The sequence below is a fragment of the Neomonachus schauinslandi genome, chromosome 16 (assembly GCF_002201575.2).
Source record: "Neomonachus schauinslandi chromosome 16, ASM220157v2, whole genome shotgun sequence".
NCBI classification, from domain to species: Eukaryota; Metazoa; Chordata; class Mammalia; order Carnivora; family Phocidae; genus Neomonachus; species Neomonachus schauinslandi.
In genome coordinates this window covers 53,896,375-53,910,622 of record NC_058418.1, presented here as the reverse complement: position 1 = coordinate 53,910,622, position 14,248 = coordinate 53,896,375, and the positions used below count along the sequence as shown (strand labels likewise).

At 41.6% G+C, this 14,248-nt stretch overlaps 1 protein-coding gene across 1 annotated transcript in view; it reads right to left on the bottom strand.

Annotated features, from left to right (window-relative positions):
• CDH13 (cadherin 13) overlaps positions 1 to 14,248 on the bottom strand; it is a 1,026,047-nt gene that overhangs the window by 769,952 nt on the left and 241,847 nt on the right. The window lies entirely within an intron of this gene.

The window sequence follows — 14,248 nt, the reverse complement described above, 5'->3', positions numbered from 1 at the left end:
GCCCCTCACCTGACAGGGGAGGAAACTGAGACATACTGAGAAGGAGGGATTTGATCAGTCCCATGGATCCCCTGACCCCCATTCCGCTTTCTTCCTAGTGGTCCCTGCCACAGCCAGATTAAACGTTTTGCCTTTATTCTTCTAGATTACACAAAGCTTACGAGGAAGGCAGGCTGTAATGAGGCACCAACCTGATTTCCGTTTCCATGACAAGGCCGTGAGAATACAGACAGGCAGGGTCTGCAGAGCACACGCACTGTTTTACAAAAGGTTGTTACAGAGCTTGAGTCTCAGAAAAATAATGCCTTAGCTGGCTAACCAAAGAGACAAAAATAAAAACAAACACAACCCATCAAGATTATCCAGTGAAATACCTGACATATAGCCCTTTCAGCTAAAATCATATTTTTCTGGATTAATGTTGAGTTAAAACTGTTGAGATTCAGAAATGCATTTCAGGGGCCAGAACCCCACTGCTTCCTGTATTTTGTTCCCCGGGAGTGGGGGCTCACCATTCTTTCAAGCCACCTCTGGCTTCAGGATGTGGTAGGTGGCTGGGGTCCCCCTGTGGACATGCTTCTCCCTTTCTTTTCTTTCTCTTCCCAGGTGTTTTCTCCTGCGTCCATCTCTCCAAGCTGGATTCTCTTAGGGCCCGGGGTTAGGAAAGGCAATCCTCTGGGGAATTCTCGACCTACTCAGGCCCATGGCCATGGTGGGGCTGAAGGCACTTTCCTGTTATGAGCAATGAGCTAAAACATATTCTCCACCTACGTCATTCCCTTTACCATTCTTTTCTCTTATTTAGACCACTATAGGCAAACTATCACCCACAGACCAGACTGGCCCTCTGCCTATTTTTGTAAGTAAAATTTCACTGGAACTCAGCCAAACATGTTCATTCCCTATTGTCCGTCGCTGCCTTTGTGCTTAGTTGCACTACAGCCCACGTGGCCTGCAAAGCTGAAAATAACGTATTCTCTGACCCTTTACAGAAAAGTCTGCCGACTTCTGCACTAGACCATTAGTGAAGATGGATCTTTGGGCACAAGATCTAAAGTGATATTCTTTACATATTAAAGGGAAGTCTTTTGGTAGCTTCTTCACCATATTTAAAGGGAGGCTTCTGGGGTGAGGAACCTGCACAGATGGCATTGCATAAAGACCCATGTAACAAGCACCAGCTGAAAAAGAAGTGCAAAGAAAGAGGAGAATGCAGCCAAGAAGAGACACATAGGGGGCACAATAAAAGAAGTGGGTAGCTACTGTTGTTACCCACTATTTTTCTTCAATGAGCAGAATGAACTTGAAATTTAGAAGGACCCGGAAAACATCACAGGAATAAAATGAGACCCACTAAAAGGTGGGGTGGTAAAAGTCTCCGGGGCACTTAGAAATGGGTTCAGGTCCAACAGCACTTGGCTGACTACGGCATTGGCTGAAGGAATACTGCAAAGCATAGGCACTCAACAGCAAACACAGGGAAGGTTCAGAACACCGCACAGAGCCATGCCCAATTTTCGTAAATTGGAAAAGAGTAAATTCCAAAGCCTTCCCATTAGAAAGTCAAATTCTAAACTCTGGCACAATCATTAAGAAAAGAACAAACAACTCAATGGAAAAAATGCACAAATATTATTGGCAGTTTTAAGAAATAGAAATAAATATGGTCAAAAGACATACGGCAAAGTTCAACTTTGCTGGTAATTAAAAATGAGTAATAAAATAGCAAGGAGATCCTATGTTTTGTCTACTGGAATGGCAAATGTTTGCAGAGATAACACATAAGGCTGGCAAGAGCGCAGAAAATCAGGCCGTCGCATCCATATGGAAATGCAGACTGGTGCAGACTTTTTGGTGGGCACGGTGGCAATATGGTTAAGCTTTAAAATGTGTACGACATACAACCAGCGATTTCACTTCTAGGAATTTAGTCTAAGGAAATAACTGAACAGGGATGTTCATCACAGCATTACTTATAACCACAAAAATTTGATATGTTCTAAACGAATAGCTCTAACAGTTTGGTTATGAATATGTGTACTATGGATTATTTTCATTCAAGTAGCATTTAAAATGAGTTTATGGAACAGATGGATATCAGGAACACAAACAAAATACACATCTGTCTATTTATTACTGCATTTATAATTATAATCCCTAGACACTGAATTAAGCGTTTTTTATATGTTTTCTTACCAGAGCTCGGTAACTCTATTAAATCAGCCAGAGTAATAATAATGATAAGGATAGCTAATATTTATTGAGAACCTCCTTTATGTCAGGCACTTTGCCAATCATCTTATATGGATTTTATCATTAAATCCTGACACAATGTATGAGGAGGCACCATTATTAATGTCATTTTATAAGGGAGGAAAAGAAGCCGTAAAAACTTGTCCAAGGTTACATAGAAAGTGCTTGGTACAGCCAGAATCTGAATGCAGAAAACAAGTCACTGAAGAGCCTGTATTTATTACCACTATACCATACTGTTAAGGTCTCATTGTTTCTTCCTGGGATGAGTGAAAATATGAAGGGGTGGATAGATGGAAAGATGAATAGATGGATACATGGAAGAGTGGAAGGATGGATGGATAGGAGGGTTGGTAGATGAATAAATGGGAAGATGGATAAATAGGAAAAAAACATAAAACTAGTTATTTCTTGGTGGCTCTTTTATGGTTTTATTTCCTTCTTTGGGCTTTTTCAGGAATAACCAAATTTTCTACAATGTATTGACTCTGTAAACAAACTACGGAAATATATTTTATATTAAAATGAATTATGACGTAAAGCAAAAAATAGTTTTCAAAATGTTATGGTCTTTGTATTCATCTCTTGCAAAAGGGTGAGTTAGCTCTAGGTTGAGAAAGAGCTGAACGACATCCCCCTTCTACTGTTATATATAGTCCCAGAAGAAAAATTCTAACATACAGCCAAAACACAAAGCAGCCTCCTAAATATCACCCAAGAATCTGTAAGTTCAGCCAACCAAGAGAAAATGTACAAATAGGATTTTCTCCCTAAAAGAGAGAGCTTTAGACTAAAGCCATATTGGCTAGAAAATAAAGATGTGAAGGAACTTGGGTTTGTTTTTTGGTTTTTTTTTTTTCACAGCTTCTGCTTTATATTTTAAGTCAATGACTGGAGGGAAAATGGTATGGCCACTGAAGTATCCAAAGGACTTTCATCCAAAAATTGGACAAGGCTGAACAATCTGAGAAAACAAAGTGGCCAAGTCTTGTTGGCTGAGAAAAACTTGGAGATGCCTTTTAAGTCTGAGCTGTTCCCAGTTCAATTGCGTAACAGATGAATTGGGGCAGTCAGAGTTTAAATTTAATGCATTTATTTCAGTGATGACATTTCTGAGCAAATGTTCTATTAGTGTTAACTTTAGGTGAGTCAAATACTACAACGAGGAACATGGGAAATAGATTCTCCCTGACTTTTCTTACTTCCCTCCTCCATCCCTCTCCTTACCCTGGGCAACATAATGTGCCTCCACGGACTTGAGAATTATAGGCACCAGGTTGCTGCTATTAACTAAATATCTTGCTTTGTCTGCAGCGTCAGACAACTGAGGGAGCCTCATTTTGTTACTTGTCAGCTCTCCTAGTTAGAAGAGCTGAATTCAGCTCTCTCTTCTAACACCCCCGCCCCAGGGAGCCTCCCTTCCTCAGCTGCATGCCTCTGCTGACTGCCAAACCCTTGGAAGACCTACAGATTTCCTTCCCCCAGGCACAGAGGTTCTGAAAAGTAGTCTCTACTTTAGAAGTCTGTCAGCTACTGGAATACATCTGCATTATGTTGGAAATAAAGAGGGAAAAGGAAAGAAACTAAGCACGTGTACAGGCAGAATTTGATCAACGCTGGTGTTTATTTATTTAACACTTATATGACACTTTACGATTGGCCTGACACTGTTCTAAGAGTTTTATTTATAGTAATTTTTAAATACACCCCCCAAAGAACCTAACATGTGGGTATTATAATTATGCCTATTCTACAGAAGAGGAAACTGAGGCACCAGTAGGTTAAATGATTTGCCCAAGATTAAATTGAAGAGTCAAGATTTGGACCCAAGCAGTTGGGCTCCAAGCAGTGAGCTCATTGGGCAATATGCTGTGTTCATGGATCCCCAACACGGTCCCAGGCACAGAGCAAGGACTGGAGGCATGCGATGACCTAGACCATGAGCTTGATGGACACGCTTCCCCCGTGCTTTCTACAGACAACACAAAGTATGTCAGAGGTTGTCCTGCCCCAGGATGCTCTTACTGAATCCTCACAGCAGCTCTGTGAGCAAAGTGTGGATTTATGATCCCCTCATACAGATGAGAAACAAACTTAGACTAAATATTATGCCCCAGAGGTGGTGGAAAGATGCATGGTGTCTAGATGAATGGGTGACAAAGCACACATAGGCTTAGCATCCGTGTTTCTCCATGTGGTCCTCATACCCCCTGCATCAGAATCAACTGAGATGTTTGACAAGGATGCAGACTCCCAGGTTCCACCCCAGTCATACTCAGTCTGAACCGAGCAGGAGGCCAGGCATGGGCCTGAGGCCTGGAAACCTGCATTTTGCATACACATTCCCCCCCAATCTGTGATTCCGATGCACGCTCAAGTCTGAGAACTTTACATACACCATGCTGCCTGCACTTTTTCCTGCTAATGAATATAACTGCAGGGATACAATGAAGATGGTAATAATAATTAATACAAAATTAATTATTCATAGAAGGAGTTCACATGCAGTGGCAGGGATCATGAGTGGGCATCCCTGCTTTTATTTCTCATAGCTGCTCAATAGGTCATATCTGTCATGATGAAACTAACATGTCTTTTAAGCCCTCTCATTTCTTATCCTTTCTCTTCTGCTTTCTGGATTTAATGCTGTGAAACCCCATTGTCATAGCCTCAGGTGACAGCATTCTATAAAATCCTGTCTCTCCGACCCACAGAAGGTGATAATAAAACTCAGATAATTGAAATTAGTGAACTCTCTCATAGGACAGATCTTTTTAGACCTCTACACATTAGAGGCAAAGTCTAGGATTTATTGAATCCTTCCATTAAAAATGGCAGGCTTACACATCCATCCTTCACTTAAGCAGTTTCATTTAAAAAAATCAAAACATTACATTTCCTCCTAATATCCCAAGAAAGAGAGCAGGCATTATTCATATCACAAAGAGTGAACAGAAGACAAAATGGCTTGGTAAAAATAAGAGTATGAGCTCATAGGAGTATGAGCAGATTTTTAAAAATTAAATACCAGATCTGGTATGCCCTTTTGGCTTGTGTTTTCCAAAAAGGAAGAAGGAAATAATTGAGGAAGGAAGCAAGGTAGAGAGAGCAGGAGAGGGGGGAGGAGGAAAGAGAAAGGAGGTGGGAGGTAGGAAAAGAAGCCAAGGAAAATAAAAATCACCCTCCGTCCCTGCGCACATTTTCTCCAGCATGGTTAGGAAGTGAGAGAACACTGGGGATCCTCCAGCCACATCCTGCAGAGGTGACCACTGGGGACAGCTGGCTAGCTAACCTGCAGCTGGACAGGTTTGCTTACATGTGTGTGCATCGGTCAGCGACAACAGAGGCTCTGGAGCTGGGTTGCCTGGACTGAGTCTGTGTGACCTTAGGAAGTCAGTGACCCCGTGCCCGGTCTCTGCATCTGTCAGGTGGGGATGATATTAGTGTCTGCCTCAGAGGGGGCTGAGACTATTCATAGCATAGCACTTGGACCTTGCCTGCCCCTGGTAATATTCTACTAGTAAAGATTAGCACTTATTATATGCTGTTAATATGATTGTAACACTAGGGTACCTTACTTCACACCATGGCAGTAACTTATGAAAACAGAAGTGTAAAATGAATCATAATTTACACACTCTGGAAATTCCTGCTAGTTATTTTTTAAAAGTACCAGTGTGAGTCTTGTGCAAGGGAAAAAAAAAAAATCTGTGTGTGTGTGTGTATTCAGGCTTTTCTAAATCAAGTGTGCTGAACTTAAGGTATTTCTCTATTGTTAGAGGATTTTTTTTAAGTAATATCATTTTTTATAAAATAAAAATAATATAGCTTCACTGTAAAAAAGGGTAGGGGGAGAAAATCAAAGAAAAAAGTGAATATTACCTATAATCCGACCACCCAGAAATAACCTCTGCTAATATTTTGACATATTATTTTCCAGCCTTCTATATATTTTTAATGTATATGATGCTATTTTTGTGAAGATAATGCTAAAACACGAATCCAGAATGTCTATCTAGAAAATTCCGCAGGCTAGGACAACATTCTGGAATCTAATTCTCAATCACAAACATCAGTCACCTCTATGATAAAACACAAGTTACATAATAATCAAATTTAATATTGAAATCCAAATAACAAAACGTTAACCTGTTTATCTAGTACAGCTATTTACTTTTGTCAAATGTTCCTCCTGAAACAGAGTACAGCTACCTCCCACTCCTCCCAAGTCCGCTTTTAGGGAGAACACATGCTAGAGTAGACACCACGCAGAAATGCAACAGGAAAAACAAGAGGAGGAAGGGAGGCTTGCTCTGTGACTTTGTGTTTGTAGCTAAATGATTCCCCAAGTCCCCTGTGCCTCAGCTCCTCTGGAGTCTGATGCAGGGGTGGAGCAGTGAAGAGGCTGGAAATGCTTTTGGTCATTTTTTTCTTGCCTCTAGTTAATCACTTCTTGTCTTCAAAACACATCAAGTGATGGTTAATAATAACATCAGTGCTTATGGTGACCCCAGCAAACACTGGTTTCGTGCTTAGTGTGTGCTGCTTACTTAGTGCTCTGCGTTTTATGCATTACTTCATTTAACCTACAGCAGACAAGCAGAAACATGTATGATTACTATGCTCATCTTACAGATTAGAAAACTGAGGTTCAGAGAAGTTACAGGTAACTTGCATGTGGTCACACCGTTAGCAGTAGAAGAACATGGATTTGCCAAGAATTGTCAGCCCTGCAGGGCTGCCTCTCTAGGGGGCTCTACCCACCAGGCGGTGCCAATGGGGAAGAGAGACTCAGGGACAGAAAGGAGGATGAGCAAATACCCAAGCTGTGGAAGTTTCTGAAGGAAATACAGTTTGGTTTTCTTTTACTTTCAAAAATAAAAATTTTGTGAAGAAAACAGATGACAAACCTTCTTGGACTCACTAGGCTACAAAAAAAAAAAAAATATTTAACTAAATTAACATTTAATAAATAAGCCTAATATTAATGTTGAAGAATTTCCAGGGGAGTCTATTCTAGCAGGCTTTTAAAAAAGAAATACAGCATTTCAGATCTAATTGGTTTTACGTTTATATTGTATTGCATTCTGCTCTTTTCACTTAGCATTCGATCGTGACATTTTCTCATGTCTTTAAATATTTTTCAGAAATGTATTTTCAGGGCTACATAATAATCATATGGGTGTATCAGAATTTATGTAACTTTTCCATGAGTTGTTTCTGAATTTTCCCTATAATGAATTATGTTCTGAGTAACACACTTGTACATAAAAATTTTGAATCTATTTTTTAAATTCTGGAAGTTTTAAATATAGAGTGGATCTGTAGAACACACTATCAAATGTGGTAAAAGAAAGCAAAGCAAACCTACAGAAGAGCATGCATTGTCCTTAAGTGACTTTATAAATCGATCACCATTGACACAGACGCTGATTAAATGATATTTCTTTTTCGAGAAGTCTTTCTCAACTCGAGCATTTACTCTTCCTAGAGAGTTCAGATTGAATATGTAATACCAAGAGCAAAGGGAAGAGCATGTGAGAAGGGGTAAAGTTTTGTTAACATTGCCTAAAGTATCCAGCCCCTCCTCTTGTAAGTGTTGAGGATCATCAGCTCAACACACCTTCAAACATCATGTGCTCCAGCATGTCCACAATTAATTTCCACTTGCAAATTCCTGAGATGGATCCTGCCTTCGCTCTCAAGAGTTTGGATGGATGAGTCAAGAGAATTGTTTTTATGACCTTGGCATTTTCTTTATCATACTCCTTTAGAAAACTGTAGTCTATCTTTCTTCAGTTTTTAAAAATCACTAAAAACATTATGTCCGTCTTCTGCTTAGAAAAATATTTATATTTTTATACATTAAAATGCCTCTGCTTGACAATACTATAAAGACTTTTATTCAAGATGGTAGACTAAGCTGAGAACTCACATATAACTAAATTCATACAACCGTAGATGCCTAAGAAGACACACACACACATAAATAATCACACATAAAAGTTAATAATAGGATACCTGAAAGGTAAAACTCCTGAAGGATAGAAATTAGGTGAGATTACAGATTAAAAAAAGAAGAAGAAAGAAAGAAAGAAAGAAAGAAAGAAAGAAAGAAAGAAAGGAAAGAAAACACAGTGAGTGCTGCTTCAGAAGGTGGGGGTGGATATAGGGCGCTGCCATGCTCAGAAGGGGCGGACACAGGAAGAGAAGGGGGTATAGGGGCCACAAACCAGGGCACAGCTACAGTACCATGGGGGGAAGCAGTCTTCAGCCTCCTCCCTACACTTGCCAGGTCAAAACACTAGGAAGTGGGTGTCTGTCTCCAAGAGCAGCAGTAACTATTGGGAGCTAGCTCAGTGGCTACCAGATGGCTTTGTTTTCTATCAGACTGGAGTGGATGCTGCAATGCACCTGTCAGATTTCTCTTCAGGACGGAAGGATTTATTTTCCCAGCCTTTGGGGACAACCTTCAGCTGTCAGCCCCTCTATGGAATTTCCTTGGCTGAAGACAGTCTTTTCCCCTAAGGTCATATTTCTTTCCTATGGCCCACATCCAGTGACAGATCACCATTGAGCTATAAAGGCCTGGCTCTCCCACCAAATTCAAGACACTCTGAAGGGCCATCCTGGCTACAGAATTCCCCAGGAATTAGATGAGCCTGTGGTGAGACTGCATCAGAGCCCTGTTTCTCTTCTACCCAGTCCTGCTCCCTTTCCCTCCCTTCCACATGTCATGACCCCCAAAGCACTCCCTAATAAACTTCCTGCACACCAATCTCCATCTCTGAGTCAGCTTACTGGAGATCCCAACCGATCACACCACCCAAAGTTCAGGCTTAGGCCCTCCTGCAAGACACAGAGACATAGATTGAAGCCTTAATAGACCCAAACACTTCCATATGTCATAGAGAAGCCCAGCCATTGAGTCACCCCTGGCCATGGGCCTTTTCCAAACATATTACACAAGAATAAAAACAATAACAACAAAACACTGGATACTGATGTTATATATAGTAAGACAACCGCACATTCCATGTTAAAGAGTTGACATAAACACAGCGGGAAATCTTTCCTAAAGAGGGTAATGCTTAAAGACTTTAAAAGTGCTCTCAAAGACTTCATCTCATTGGATCTTCATGATGCCAGGAGCTGGGCATTATTCAATCTGTTTTATAGATGTAGAGACTGAGGTTCAGACTGTGGACTCTTGCACATGAGGCCAGGAGTTGTATCTAAATCTCCTCAAGGACATAATAAAAGTAGAGTTGACCTTAGTATCAATGTTAGTATTGAAGGGATGATCAACATATGAAATACAGCATCATATTGATATATAATAGAAAAGTTATTAATTTGTAGTTATAAGAAGCTTTTCGCTGCGGTGAGCATGACACGCTTGCTAATCGGTACTCTTGGCCATTGATTTAGGCTATTAGAATAGCAGCTGGCCTTCTTCAATCAACCAAGCAAGTGTTATCCATAACCAGGATGGACCTGGCAAAGGTCCAAAAACAAAGCAATTTGCTACTTTCCATTTCCCTAAATCCATCACCAAAATAACAGAGCAAACGCTCCCATTCAAATCACTTTTATATATGCTCAGGCTGAACTGGATGAACGCCCTTGGCAGGCAAAACATTCAGTATCCACTTTAGTACTATCAATATATGAAGCAATCAAGCCAGGCTGGTACTATGTAAATATAATGGCAAACATTTTAATAATAAACTAAAAACATTTGGACCCCTCAACCAGATACCTGTGCCCAGAGCCAGTTTATGGGGTTAATCATGTGGGTAGGAGGAGAAAGAGGATGCTTCACTGAGGAGGTGAGTGCCTCTCAGTGCAAAGTGGAAAATACTCGGAGTAATCGGAAGAGTTTGAACACAATCTGTATGTATTATATCTTTTATTCACAAAGCTCAAAGTGAGGTTTGGAAGCCCATTATTGAGTAGCATTAGTTGATATAAATAACTACCATTTACTGAGAGTAGCTGTGTGTCAGCCTTAGATTTACCTTCAGCCGCTCACTGAATGCTTGCCTTTTAGAAGAAACAGAAGCCCAGAGAAGTTAAGTCACTTCCCCCAGGTCACAGAGCTACCAAGGGTTAGACCTGGCATAGAAATCCCAAGTGCTCAGATCCCAGAGCCTGGGTGTTTGCCTTTCAAAGATGCTATGAGGACCAGAGCTGGGATGGTAAAAAGCATGCGCCAGGCCTGCTCAGCTTCAGGCAATGCTGGCTCCTCTCCCTGGAAAAGTACAAAGCTGGTGGGAGCTGACGAGGTAGAACATACATTTTGCTGCCTTTTAAAAATGCTCAGTAAAATCAAACCTGATCTTTTAAATGTCTCGATCCCAGATACTCAGGTGATACCTAGATGGACATAAATGCTGAAGATGGAGTCTTGGTGCTTTGGACTAATAAAGACAAAAACACCAGGAGTTTTGTGCTCAGTTCACCAATAACTTGTAAATTCCCATGTCTCCCGACTCCCTGCCAATGGCCAGCCTTGATGCCTCCACCTCCACTCAAACCTACCTGATCCTTTAAAAAATTCTGACCAGGACAGGCAAGCTGTCTGAAGCCACCAACCCTCAGGAAGGGTTCCAGAATCAATCTCTGTTCTCAACTCCTGGGTGGTTATATAGTGGCTTCCTGCCTTCTTGTAAGCTTGGATCTGTGCCCCAAGCAAGAGGGACCAACCTCCTGAAATTTACCTGTGTACCTTTCTTCTCAGATTTTCCTAGTTGATCTCCCCTGCTCTTTTGCCAGAGGCATCTTTTGCCTGAGGGAGGATGAAAATGTTGAATCAGGAATGCAAAGAGAGTGAAAGATTTAATATTCAGCCTAAGGACTTCAGCAAAACAGGAGTCTTAAAAGCCAGACTTGACCGAGAGAGAAAAAGACTTTCTACTTTGCAAACATTTTACTGGAAGCCTTAGGTAGAGCTAAATCAGGATTTCATGGAGGAGAGGTTTCCGCCCACCCTGAGACCTTTTAACTTGCCTAAAGGAGACAGGGAAGCTGCTGGAGAGGGAGACAGATGGGAAGGTTCCCTGGGTCTCAGAGAGTCTGGCTTCTGAGCTTGACTCCACAGCCCTTATGCGGCAGAACTTATTTTAAATGTGTGAATATTTCCAAGCATTTTACTCTACCTTATTTCCTATGAGCTCGGCAGAATGAGAAAGACCAAAAAAGAAAAGTATTTCCGCTTTTCCCTCTCCTCAAGAAGAAAGGCAAGGTTTGGGTCTCAGAGAGGCAGGGCTTTCCTAGCCCCCAGTTGAGAATGGAAAGGTAGCCTGTTTCTGGGGTGGAGGTAGGAGAGGCTCTGCAGCTCAAGAGAGGATGGAATGAGCTCTTTTCGGACCGGGAAATGGTTAGGTTCTGAGTCTTGTCTGAGGCATGTCCACATTGACTATACATTTTTCACAGTTTAAAGGTCTGAGAAGGCCTTTAGTTAACAAACAAATAAACAAAGAAAACCCCAGCATTCCCCAAACTTAGCTAACTCAAAATATTTTACCCACTGTGCATTCCTATTGCCATTCTGTAGAGCAGTGTTGCAGAGACAGAAGTTTGGGAAATGCTGAGAGCACAAACAACCAGGGACTGAGAACTGAAACCACCCACATCAATATGGCACAGCTACGAAGAACCAAGAACTAAGACCACCGTCAGGTCAACTGGACGTAACTGTTTGTTCCCAGAAAACTTTGCCGAAGAAAGATAAGACTGAACAAGTGAAAACCTTCACTGTTTGTTTCAGGGGGGAACAGTCTGCCCTCTAAGGCTTTTATCAAAAACAACTTAGAGGACTTGATTCACGACTTACCTAAAAACCTTGCTGTGCCACGCCTACCAACACTAAATGAGTACGTCATGAACTTTACCCAACGTCAGTTTCCTACCTTAAATCACGAGAGCCTGGAACGTCCTCACAAGCCCTATAATATTTCCATTCCGACTTCCACCTTCTGAAACGTTGCTAAGATTCTATTAAGGTGGTGTTCGTTATGAAAATAAGCTTTATTAAATGTACCTGTGCTTTATTAACTGAGTTACCAGGTGGTATTTTAGGAAGTTGTACCTTGAGCAGTTGGCCACCTGACTGAAAGGCAAACTGTGGGAACCCAAATGATGTTCCAGCATGGTGGCTCATAGATAACCTCTCCCGTGCTCGAAACCCAGCACGGCCCTGGTCCCCTGCTTGTTTGGGCGATAGCTTTCAGAACTCAGTAACTATATGAAGGCCTCTGACGTTTGTTTGCTTGGAGCCCTTTCTTTAGGGAATGGGCCTCTAATTAGTGGACCTGTCTCCCAGATCACAGAGTGGGCTCTCAAGCCAACGCCATGTCTATCGGCTGGCTTCTCTTCCAAAAATTTGAATGAAGACACCCCAAACTGGAAGGTGAGTGGAGGTCTGCTACTCCTATAAAGGTATGCAAAACTAAAAGTGTGGTCCACAGACCAGTGCCCAAACTCTTTTAAAGGGCCAGTGACAAGATAAGCTCAGCAATTAAAAGCAATTTGATAGAGTAATATTATGTCTATTGCATCTAGTTTTAAAGCTTGCGTTTTGTATGTCTTTGCTTTATTTTCATTTTTTAAAGATTTTATTTATTTATTTGAGAAAGAGAGAGCACAAAAGGAGTGGGAGAAGCAGGCTCCCCACTGAGCAGAGAGCCTGACATGGGGCTAAATCCCAGGACCCTGAGGTCATGACCTAAGCCAAAGGCAGATGCTTAACCGACTAAGCCACCCAGGTGCCCTGCTTTATTTTCATTCTCATAGCAAAAATTTTTATTCTATTGTGAAGAAAAATTGTTTAAAACTTGAAAGTAAAGCAAAATGTTGGGTTGGGGGCAGGGATGTTTTCAATGTCATATATAGGCATTACCTAACAGGCCCATTCAAGGGTTATTTGATTACCTAGGAAAATGTACTTTATTCACCTTGTGAAAATTAATATAGAGAAACCTAACACAGACATAGAGTCGGGGGACTCAGTAGGGGAAGTTCTCAGACCCAACCATTTGTGGTCAATTGCAGACCCAATAGGAAGAGAGCCTATCAAGTAGACTCTACCCTCTCATCAGGGGGAAGAAAAGCTCCCCACCCCCCAACAGCCCAGCCAATGAGAGACAGTCAAACTTAGCCAATGAAAAGCCACCACACTTCCAACTCCCAGTCTGCTCCAATGGCCTTTTGGTTTACAACAGCCTTCCCAACTGCCCCCCCCCAATAAGAGAGTGGTCCCCTCCTTTGTGCTGTGGACTTGCCTGTGGCTTTGTCACAGCTTGCTTTTCCTGAATTGCAGTTCTCTGCTATTCCTGACCTTTTTTTTTTTTTCCCCTGGTAAAATAACTGGCAGTTTGATTTTTAAGGTTAACATTCCATTGTTTACTATTTATTGAAGGTTTCAGATGTAGTGAAATTACATGTTGATTTGTAGATCTTTGTATAGAAGAGCTACCAGTAATGTTCAGCAGAAAGGATAGCTCCGAAGGTTACAGTTACTTGCCCTGTAGGACATTAACCAGCTCTATGTGTAAACTAGTAAGACGATTCTTTTTTTTGTTATTGTTATGTTATGTTAGTCACCATACAGTACATCATTAGTTTTTGATGTAGTGTGCCACGATTCATTGTTTGCGTATAACACCCAGTGCTCCATGCAATACGTGCCCTCCGTAATACCCATCGCCAGGCTAACCCATCCCCCCACTCCCCTCCCCTCCAGAACCCTCAGTTCGTTTCTCAGAGTCCATAGTCTCTCTTGCTTTGTCTCCCCCTCTGATTTCCCCCCCTTCATTTTTCCCTTCCTACTATCTTCTTCTTTTTTTTTTTTAACATACAATGTATTATTTGTTTCAGGGGTACAGGTCTGTGATTCATCAGTCTCACACAATTCACAGCACTCACCATAGCACATACCCTCCCCAATGTCCATCACCCAGCCACCCCATCACCCCCACCCCCCACCACTCCA